The sequence below is a fragment of the Anopheles moucheti genome (assembly GCF_943734755.1).
Source record: "Anopheles moucheti chromosome X unlocalized genomic scaffold, idAnoMoucSN_F20_07 X_unloc_12, whole genome shotgun sequence".
Lineage (NCBI taxonomy): Eukaryota > Metazoa > Arthropoda > Insecta > Diptera > Culicidae > Anopheles > Anopheles moucheti.
In genome coordinates, this window is record NW_026453518.1 from 302,501 (window position 1) to 313,062 (window position 10,562).

Below are 10,562 nucleotides of genomic sequence, written 5' to 3' on the forward strand. Positions count from 1 at the left end.
AACAGCTCCTCGCGCACCGCAGCAAACCGCGGACAGCAGAACACTGCGTGTTCGGCCGTCTCGGCCACACCGGGGCAGCGCTGGCAGTCCGGGGACGACGTGAAGCCCATGCTGCACAGATAGTCTCGAAAAAATCCGTGACCGGACAGCACCTGTGCCAGCTGGAACGTCACGTCTCCATGCTTCCGTGACTGCCAGGCTTTGACGTCGGGAACCACTCGGTGTGACCAACGCGTGTACCGGCTAGCCTCGTCGCTGTCGGCGTCAGAGTCCCACTCTGCCTGCCAGATCGCGTAGGTTCGCTCGCGTTCGCTGGCTCGGACCTGCTCGCTGGTCCCCTCTCGATCTTGTTGGTGCAGATGACGGTGCACCCGGCTGTCCTCTTCAATAAGGCGGCAGATCGGGATCAACCCGGCCAGCAGCACCGCCGTTTCACCACGCACCGTCCGGAACGCTCTGCATACCCGAATCGCCGTCTTACGCTGTACTCGACTGACAAGCCTGCGGCATTGTCGTCTTTCCAAGCCTTCCGACCATACTGGGGCTCCGTAGCGAAGGATGGAGTCCGCTACAGCCGCCAGTAGGCGGGCTCGCGACGATTTCGGGCCGCTGTGATTCGGCAGAAGCCGTGTCACCGCCTGGGCGACCTTCTCCGCCTTTGCCGCAGCCTTCTCCACGTGCGGGAGCCAGGACAGATGGTCCTGCAGCCACACGCCCAGATAGCGGATGGATCTGGATGCCGGAACCGCTACTCCTTCAACGACGACGCTGACTGCTGGAGGCCGCTTCAAGCTCGATATCACCGTCATCTCCGTCTTCTCCGGCGCCAGGGCAAGACGGTGACGGGACATCCAGCTGCTGATGGTAACGATCGCTGCCTCCGCCTTCGAGGCCGCGGCTTCGGGAGTCACCGCCGGGGCGAGCAGGACTAAGTCGTCGGCATAGCCGACTAACTCCGTCCCCGGTGGCAGTGGCACTCCCAGGACCCCGTCGTAAAGCACGTTCCACAGGGTGGGGCCCAGGATGGACCCCTGTGGAACTCCCGCGCTGATGTGCCGCTCGACAGGGCCCTCGCTGGTCTCGATGATCAGCCGCCGGTCCTCGAAGTAACTCCTCAGCATCCTCCTCAGTGCGGATGGCACGCCTTTCTCCTGCAACGCGTTGGCGATGGACTGCCAGGACGCGGTGTTGAACGCGTTGCGGACGTCTAAAGCGACCACCATCAGGCAGCGGTTGTCCCGCTGGTTTGTCCGGCGAAAGGACATGGCCGTCCTACCAGCCTCAACAACCCGCTGGATCGCACTGATGGTGGATCGCCCTTTCCGGAAGCCGTACTGCCGTTCCGACAGCCGTGGAGCTTCAGGATCCTCGAGGTGGACGTTGAGCCGGGACAGGATCAGGCGCTCCAACACCTTGCCGAGTGCGTCAAGCATGCACAACGGCCGGTACGAGGAGCTTTCCCCGGGAGGTTTGCCTGGCTTGGGCAGCAACACCAGGCGCTGCCGCTTCCACGGCGCAGGAAACGTGCCACTGTCCAGGCAGTCCTGGTACAAGCGGCGGAAAACCTCCGGGTACTCCCTGATCGCTGTCCTGACGGCTGCATTGGGGATCCCGTCCAAACCCGGCGCCTTCCGGTTGGCCATGCTCCCCACGATGTCCAGCAGCTCGCTCGTGGTGACAGGCGTCAGCGACTGCCCGTCCGCGGAGTCCTCCTCTGCCGGCCAGTCGACAGGCGGATGAGTCGGGAACAGGTCCCCGGAGATGCGCTGCAGCTCCTCCCTGTCTGTCTCCGGTGGCACGTAGCTGCCACGAAGCCGCGACATGACAGCACGGTAACCTGCCCCGAACTCATTGTCCTCCGCGAGTCGGATGAGGTTATCAAACTCTGCCCGTTTGCTGGCCCGGATCGCCTTCTCCATCGCCCGCCTCGCAGTTCGGTGGTGCGCTGCTGCAAGGCTGCGCTCTTGCAGGTCGACCGTGGCGACCATCCGGTCGCGAGCGGCTGCACACTCCTCGCGGAGGCGCGTGAGCTCCGGTGTCCACCAAAAGAGGGCTCGATGGGGGTCACGATGCGACGTGGTGACCCGCGCCATCGTTTCGTCGCATGCCTCGAAGATGGCATCGACCATGCCCTCTTGGCTGACCGCTCGCTCCTCGAAGCTCGCCGCTCGCAGTGCCACCCGGAACGCCTCGGCCGAGAACTGCGAGGCCTTCCATCTCCTGCCCTGGCGATGGGAGACGGGCTGATGGTTGCTCCGCTGGTGTCGATGTTGCTGCTGCTGCTGCCGCCGATGGTGGTGGTGCTGCTGCTGCTGCTGTCGCTGCTGATGCCGCTCGGTGTGGTGCTGGGGCGAGGAGGACGGCCCGACGGTGAAGAGGATGTACCGGTGGTCGGACGCCGTGTAAAACCGCGCCAACGAGTCGGGAGCCACTGCCCAGGTGTCGGGTCGAGCGATAGACTCGCTCGCGAACGACACATCGACAACACTGGGAGTGGCAACGCCGTTCCCGACGAACGTTGGGGTTGTACCTCGGTTGAGAATCCTCAACCCGAGCTGCTGGATGGTGGACAGCAGCTCCTCGCCACGCACTGTGTTGCGTTCGCTTCCCCACTCCTCGTGCCAGGCGTTAAAATCGCCTGCTACGACGACGTGAGGGTGGGGAAGCGCCTCCAGCTCCAGAGCCTCCAGGAAGTGCTCGAACTCGCCGATGGTGAGGCGGGGGGGAGCATAGCAGCTCACAAACACAATGCCGCCGATCTGGGCGGCTACCAATCCAGGCGTTGGGCTGCGCCACACACGCTGGATGGGGTGCGCTCCGGTAGCCACCACGGCTACTCCCCCCGACGAGTCGACTGACCACGTTCCGTTGTTCTCTGGAGGCCGGTACACCTCCGAGAGCAGCAACACGTCGATCCGCTCCGTCCGAGCGGATTGCAGGACGAAGTCCTGGGCAGTGCGTCCACCGCCCAGGTTAGCCTGCAACACACGCAGCTGCTGCTTCACTCGCATGATGCTGGCGGCTGTCCACAACTTGCGTGGCCGATGCTGTGCGGGCCACCACACTTGAGGCACTTAGCCTCCGAGGAGCAATCCTTCGCCAGATGACCAGCGGTGCCACAGCGGAAGCACTTCCCACTGTGATCCGTCTCGCTCCGACAGTCGCGCACGATGTGGCCGATGTCGAAGCAGCGCAAGCAACGGCGCTGGCTGACAGGGCGACGGGGGACTTCACGTGCCGTGCTGATGCACTGGCACAGTGGCAGCCTCACCTCGTGTAAAAGCTGCGCTTTCACTAGCGGGAGGCGGACACGAGCGCGTTTCGTCCCGTCGCTCAGCTCCCAGACGTCGACGAAGGTGATGCCCGGTGCCACCCCGAGTTTGGCCCGGATCGCTTCCTTCACGTCGTCGACGGTGGCCAGCGAATCGACGTGGGTAACCAGGACCTCTCCCATGTCTGTGAGTACTCGAGCTACTCCCATGTCTCCAAGGACGCCCTGAATCTTAGAAGCGAGCGCCTCGCTGTCAGCGGTCCGTTTGATGGGGACGCGAAGGTGGCCTTGAGCCGTACGTCGACCCATCCCAATGTCCGTGCGGACCTCCTCCAGTTCCGAATCCGTTCGCAGCTTCAGGTATACCTGCGTCCAGGTTACTCCCTCAGCCGGTGCGACTTCAATAGTGTCCGGACGCACACTGCGTCGCGTCGGACGACGATGTAGCTGCTGCTGTTGTTGTTGTCGCGGCTGCTGCTGATGATGTGGCTGCTGCTGGTTGCGGTTATGCAACAGCTGGCCCTTCAGCTGCCACTGCTGCTGCTGACGCTGCTGCTGCGGTTGGCGCATTTGCGGAGGGCGATAAGACCCCCCCTGCTGCGTTTGTTGCCGCTGCTGCTGCTGTTGCTGCTGTTGCTGCCGCTGCTGCTGCTCCTGCCGTTGCTGCTGGGCCGGCTGCTGGCGTGCCGGCTTACGGCGCACCACCTCGGCCCAGGAGCCGCCTTCCTGGTCCGGAGACGGCAACACCGTAGCCGTCACCGCACCCACTGCCTGCTTCTGCCGCTGCTGTTGCTGCTGCTGCTGCTGCTGCTGTTGCTGCTGTACAGACACTAGCTGTGCCAGCAGACCATTCGACGCCTCGCGTTCCCTGCGGTTCTCCTCCCGCAGGTACTGCACCTCCTGGCGATGGCTCTCCTGCATCGCCGCGAGGTCTTTGCGGAACTGCTCCGCCTGTTCCGTCAGTTGTGCGCGGAGGAGGGCCAGCTGGTCCTCCAAGCGCTCAATAAGCCTCTCCATTTGCACTGTCGACGCTGTTGCTGTGGCCGTGCCAACTCCACTCATGCGAGCAGCACCTCTCGTGGCTGTGGTCTGCCTTTCCATGACTTTGCTCAGCACTACGACTGGCTTCGAGCCCACCGGTGCTCGGCTGTCCGTCGATGCTGCCCTTGACCGCAAATTCGATGCCATGGTTGAGTTTGGTGTTCCCCCAGGATGGGGGTAGGGGTGGGTGGAAAGTGGGCGGAGTGTGACGACTCGACGCCCCTCCTTCAGACCTTTCCAACGATACCCCTCACTGGTGTCCTACTGCAAAAACCAGCTCACAAAAGTGGTTTTTCCTTCCGGGGTGGAAGGGGGTGAGTAGCGGGTCAGCGGGGTGGACACCATCGGACGCCCAATCCGACGACCTTTCTCCCGATACCCCGCACGTGTCTCTAGCACAAAGGACGCTCGAGTTATCGCAGATTGAAAGTCCGATAACTCGGTTTTGGAGTTCGATAACTTTTATCAAACTACTTATCGAACTTTTCGAAACGCTATAACTCCACGAAGTTACGACACATTCACACGTCCGAGGTCTCTATCGACGGGAATTTATATCGTCCGTCGAATCGCGTTTGTACTAAAACCCGGTTTAGTACAAAAATTTTGCATAATGTACTAAAACCACTGCCACTTCCGGTATGACACACGCACACGCACAAATTTGGTGTCTGTGGATGCGTCTCGCGAAGACGCGTCCGTTGACGTATCGCTCGAGAAAATCCAGTCACTATTCGATTTTTAAACGCGGAAAAACTGGTGCACGAAAAAGTCCCCCCCCTTTGCAGGTAGGGGGGTGAAACTTGGGTGGGGGGTGCACAACCAAAATCGAAGGTCGGCTACGTGAAATCAAAACCCTAGCTCAAACGGTTCGCCCGTTATTCGCGATTTCCTGATCTCAGCCTTCTTACACACACAAGGTGCCCCCACATAGAGCCACGCGCGTGCGTAATGTTGCCTCCACACGCCGATGAAAATGGCACTAGATCTCCGATTTTGCACGCTTATAACTCCGCGAGTATTTGTTGCACAGAAACGGTAGACCACTCTATCGAATCGCACAGTTCTCAATTAAAGTTCTGCAGTACTTTTAACGCGATTCACGCACTTCTGGGGGGGCAAAAGAGCCGTACACTGCAAAAGCGCCAGTAGTTTTTTTAGTTTATTCACTGCTACTTCCGGTGTAGCTCACGCACACGCACAAATTTGGTGTCTGTGGATGCGTCTTGCGAAGACGCGTCCGTTGACGTATCGCTCGAGAAAATCCAGTCACTATTCGATTTTTAAACGCGGAAAAACTGGTTCACGAAAAAGTCCCCCCCCTTTGCAGGTAGGGGGGTGAAACTTGGGTGGGGGGTGCACAACCAAAATCGAAGGTCGGCTACGTGAAATCAAAACCCTAGCTCAAACGGTTCGCCCGTTATTCGTGATTTCCTGATCTCAGCCTTCTTACACACACAAGGTGCCCCCACATAGAGCCACGCGCGTGCGAAATGTTGTGCCGTACCGCCACGTGCCGATGAAAATGACACTAGACCTCCGATTTTGCACGCTTATAACTCCGCGAGTATTTGTCGCACAGAAACGGTAGACCACTCTATCGAATCGCGCAGTTCTCAGTTGAAGTTCTGCAATACTTTTAACGCGATTCACGCACTTCTGGGGGGGCAAAAGAGCCGTACACTGCAAAAGCGCCAGTAGTTTTTTTTGTTTTTTCACTGCTACTTCCGGTCTAGCTCACTCACACGCACAAATTTGGTGTCTGTGGATGCGTCTCGCGAAGACGCGTCCGTTGACGTATCGCTCGAGAAAATCTAGTCACTATTCGATTTTTAAACGCGGAAAAACTGGTGCACGAAAAAGTCCCCCCCCTTTGCAGGTAGGGGGGTGAAACTTGGGTGGGGGGTGCACAACCAAAATCGAAGGTCGGCTACGTGAAATCAAAACCCTAGCTCAAACGGTTCGCCCGTTATTCGCGATTTCCTGATCTCAGCCTTCTTACACACACAAGGTGCCCCCACATAGAGCCACGCGCGTGCGTAATGTTGCCTCCACACGCCGATGAAAATGGCACTAGATCTCCGATTTTGCACGCTTATAACTCCGCGAGTATTTGTTGCACAGAAACGGTAGACCACTCTATCGAATCGCACAGTTCTCAATTAAAGTTCTGCAATACTTTTAACGCGATTCACGCACTTCTGGGGGGGCAAAAGAGCCGTACACTGCAAAAGCGCCAGTAGTTTTTTTTGTTTTTTCACTGCTACTTCCGGTCTAGCTCACTCACACGCACAAATTTGGTGTCTGTGGATGCGTCTCGCGAAGACGCGTCCGTTGACGTATCGCTCGAGAAAATCTAGTCACTATTCGATTTTTAAACGCGGAAAAACTGGTGCACGAAAAAGTCCCCCCCCTTTGCAGGTAGGGGGGTGAAACTTGGGTGGGGGGTGCACAACCAAAATCGAAGGTCGGCTACGTGAAATCAAAACCCTAGCTCAAACGGTTCGCCCGTTATTCGCGATTTCCTGATCTCAGCCTTCTTACACACACAAGGTGCCCCCACATAGAGCCACGCGCGTGCGAAATGTTGTGCCGTACCGCCACGTGCCGATGAAAATGACACTAGACCTCCGATTTTGCACGCTTATAACTCCGCGAGTATTTGTCGCACAGGAACAGTAGACCACTCTATCGAATTGCGCAGTTCTCAGTTGAAGTTCTGCAATACTTTTAACGCGATTCACGCACTTCTGGGGGGGCAAAAGAGCCGTACACTGCAAAAGCGCCAGTAGTTTTTTTAGTTTTTTCACTGCTACTTCCGGTCTAGCTCACGCACACGCACAAATTTGGTGTCTGTGGATGCGTCTCGCAAAGACGCGTCCGTTGACATATCGTTCAAAGCAATCCAAGCACTGACCACCTTATAATGGCCGAAAAACTGGTTCACGAAAAAGTCCCCCCCCTTTGCAGGTAGGGGGGTGAAACTTGGGTGGAAGGTCCGCAATCAGAATCGGGGGTCGGCTACGTGAAATCAATGTCCTAGCTGGCCGTCCGGGGTCAATATCACACTTTATTCGCTTTACACCTTACACACACACACAATGCTTAGCGGGAGCAGCACTGAAGCACGTCCGTTCGCCTCGAAGTGTGGATCGCAACTACACAGGGATAACTGGCTTGTGGCCGCCAAGCGTTCATAGCGACGTGGCTTTTTGATCCTTCGATGTCGGCTCTTCCTATCATTGTGAAGCAAAATTCACCAAGCGTAGGATTGTTCACCCTTTCAAGGGAACGTGAGCTGGGTTTAGACCGTCGTGAGACAGGTTAGTTTTACCCTACTGGTGTGTGCTGTTTGCCGCTATCTTAACGGAATTCCTGTGCAGTACGAGAGGAACCACAGGTACGGACCACTGGCTCAATACTAGTTCGACCGGACTTTGGTATGACGCTACGTCCGCTGGATTATGCCTGAACGCCTCTAAGGTCGTATCCAATCCGAGCTGATAGCGCTTCTCAAACCCATTAGGTGATCGGAAGCTAGCGGGCTTAACAACCCTCCGAGATCCGTCGGTGCTGCCCCGCGCACACTGACGTCTCATCCCCGCTATAGCACTAGACTGAGCCGCAACGGGCGGGAGCACGCTGCACGTGGAAGTACCTTACCACAGGGAACCCTGGTGGCTGTGTTTCCGTCGACCGTGGATACAACTAGTTTCGACACCTTCGACCGCCCGCAAACGACGGGACTACAGGCTGGGAGCTGCGAGTTGTAGAGATGCGTTCGCATCGATCCTCTCAGGCGACCCATGCTTGCTGGTGCTCGCGTTCACTTTGGGAATGGAGTGTTCGCGAGAGTGATTGTTGTGTTGTGTGTGTACAGTTGGTGCTTGCGTGCACTCCCATAGTGGAGTGTTCGCGAGCTTAAAACGCTAAGTCCCGATTAATACTCTCCTCGCAACATTATGTGCGTGGCTCCACGCCAAGTGGGATTAGCGGTGCGAAACGCGATTGGTAAAGTCGATGGTGATGTGCGTACCAACAGGCGATTTGTTAAGTCAAATGCGAACTGTGGTGCAACAGGCAATGTGTGTTTATTATCAGGTGTTGTTGGAAGTCAATACGATTTGACTTTCAAAAATTTTTCTAAGTCCCGATTTTTTTTCTCGTCGAGTAACTACAATGCACTATTTCTATCGCAGCGGACTTGCGGTTCATGGCCTAAATGATCGCGAACGAACACGTATTCGCAAAAAAATTTTTGTATGAAAAAGTCACCACTCGGGTACCTCCATACAAAAGTACCAAGTTCGGGTCGAGTGGTCGATGGACGTCGAAGGTGAAAATTTTTCATCATCGAAAATTTTTTCCAAAGTTGAAGCAAATGGGCCCTAGAGTATGAAAAGTGAAACCACGGATCGATTTGAGAAATAAAAATTTTTGTATGAAAAAGTCACCACTCGGGTACCTCCATACAAAAGTACCAAGTTCGGGTCGAGTGGTCGATGGACGTCGAAGGTGAAAATTTTTCATCATCGAAAATTTTTTCCAAAGTTGAAGCAAATGGGCCCTAGAGTATGAAAAGTGAAACCACGGATCGATTTGAGAAATAAAAATTTTTTGTATGAGAAAGTCACCACTTGGGTACCTCCATACAAAAGTACCAAGTTCGGGTCGAGTGGTCGATGGACGTCGAAGGTGAAAATTTTTCATCATCGAAAATTTTTTCCAAAGTTGAAGCAAATGGGCCCTAGAGTATGAAAAGTGAAACCACGGATCGATTTGAGAAATAAAAATTTTTTGTATGGGAGGGCCCCTGCTAGAACATTTTTCCCAAGTGCGACCATTTTACCCAGTGAGTCAAAAAAAAAATTTTTTCACGGTGACTCAAAACTTCAATATTAGACTTCCCTGAGTATGAAAAGTGAAACGAAAATCATTTTTGAGAAGAAAAAATTTTTGTATGGGAGGGCCCCTGCTAGAACATTTTTCCCAAGTGCGTCGATTTTGGGTCGCCGACACAAGCTCGGGTCAAAAAAATTTTTTTTTCACGGTGACTCAAAACATCAATTTTAGACTCCCCTGAGTATGAAAAGTGAAACGAAAATCATTTTTGAGAAGAAAAAATTTTTGTATGGGAGGGCCCCTGCTAGAACATTTTTCCCAAGTGCGTCGATTTTGGGTCGCCGACACAAGCTCGGGTCAAAAAAATTTTTTTTTCACGGTGACTCAAAACATCAATTTTAGACTCCCCTGAGTATGAAAAGTGAAACAAAAATCATTTTTGAGAAGAAAAAATTTTTGTATGGGAGGGCCCTTGCTAGAACATTTTTCCCAAGTGCGTCGATTTTGGGTCGCCGACACAAGCTCGGGTCAAAAAAATTTTTTTTTCACGGTGACTCAAAACATCAATTTTAGACTCCCCTGAGTATGAAAAGTGAAACGAAAATCATTTTTGAGAAGAAAAAATTTTTGTATGGGAGGGCCCCTGCTAGAACATTTTTCCCAAGTGCGTCGATTTTGGGTCGCCGACACAAGCTCGGGTCAAAAAAATTTTTTTTTCTCGGTGACTCAAAACATCAATTTTAGACTCCCCTGAGTATGAAAAGTGAAACGAAAATCATTTTTGAGAAGAAAAAATTTTTGTATGGGAGGGCCCCTGCTAGAACATTTTTCCCAAGTGCGTCGATTTTGGGTCGCCGACACAAGCTCGGGTCAAAAAAATTTTTTTTTCTCGGTGACTCAAAACATCAATTTTAGACTCCCCTGAGTATGAAAAGTGAAACGAAAATCATTTTTGAGAAGAAAAAATTTTTGTATGGGAGGGCCCCTGCTAGAACATTTTTCCCAAGTGCGTCGATTTTGGGTCGCCGACACAAGCTCGGGTCAAAAAAATTTTTTTTTCACGGTGACTCAAAACATCAATTTTAGACTCCCCTGAGTATGAAAAGTGAAACGAAAATCATTTTTGAGAAGAAAAAATTTTTGTATGGGAGGGCCCCTGCTAGAACATATTTCCCAAGTGCGTCGATTTTGGGTCGCCGACACAAGCTCGGGTCAAAAAAATTTTTTTTTCTCGGTGACTCAAAACATCAATTTTAGACTCCCCTGAGTATGAAAAGTGAAACGAAAATCATTTTTGAGAAGAAAAAATTTTTGTATGGGAGGGCCCCTGCTAGAACATTTTTCCCAAGTGCGTCGATTTTGGGTCGCCGACACAAGCTCGGGTCAAAAAAATTTTTTTTTCACGGTG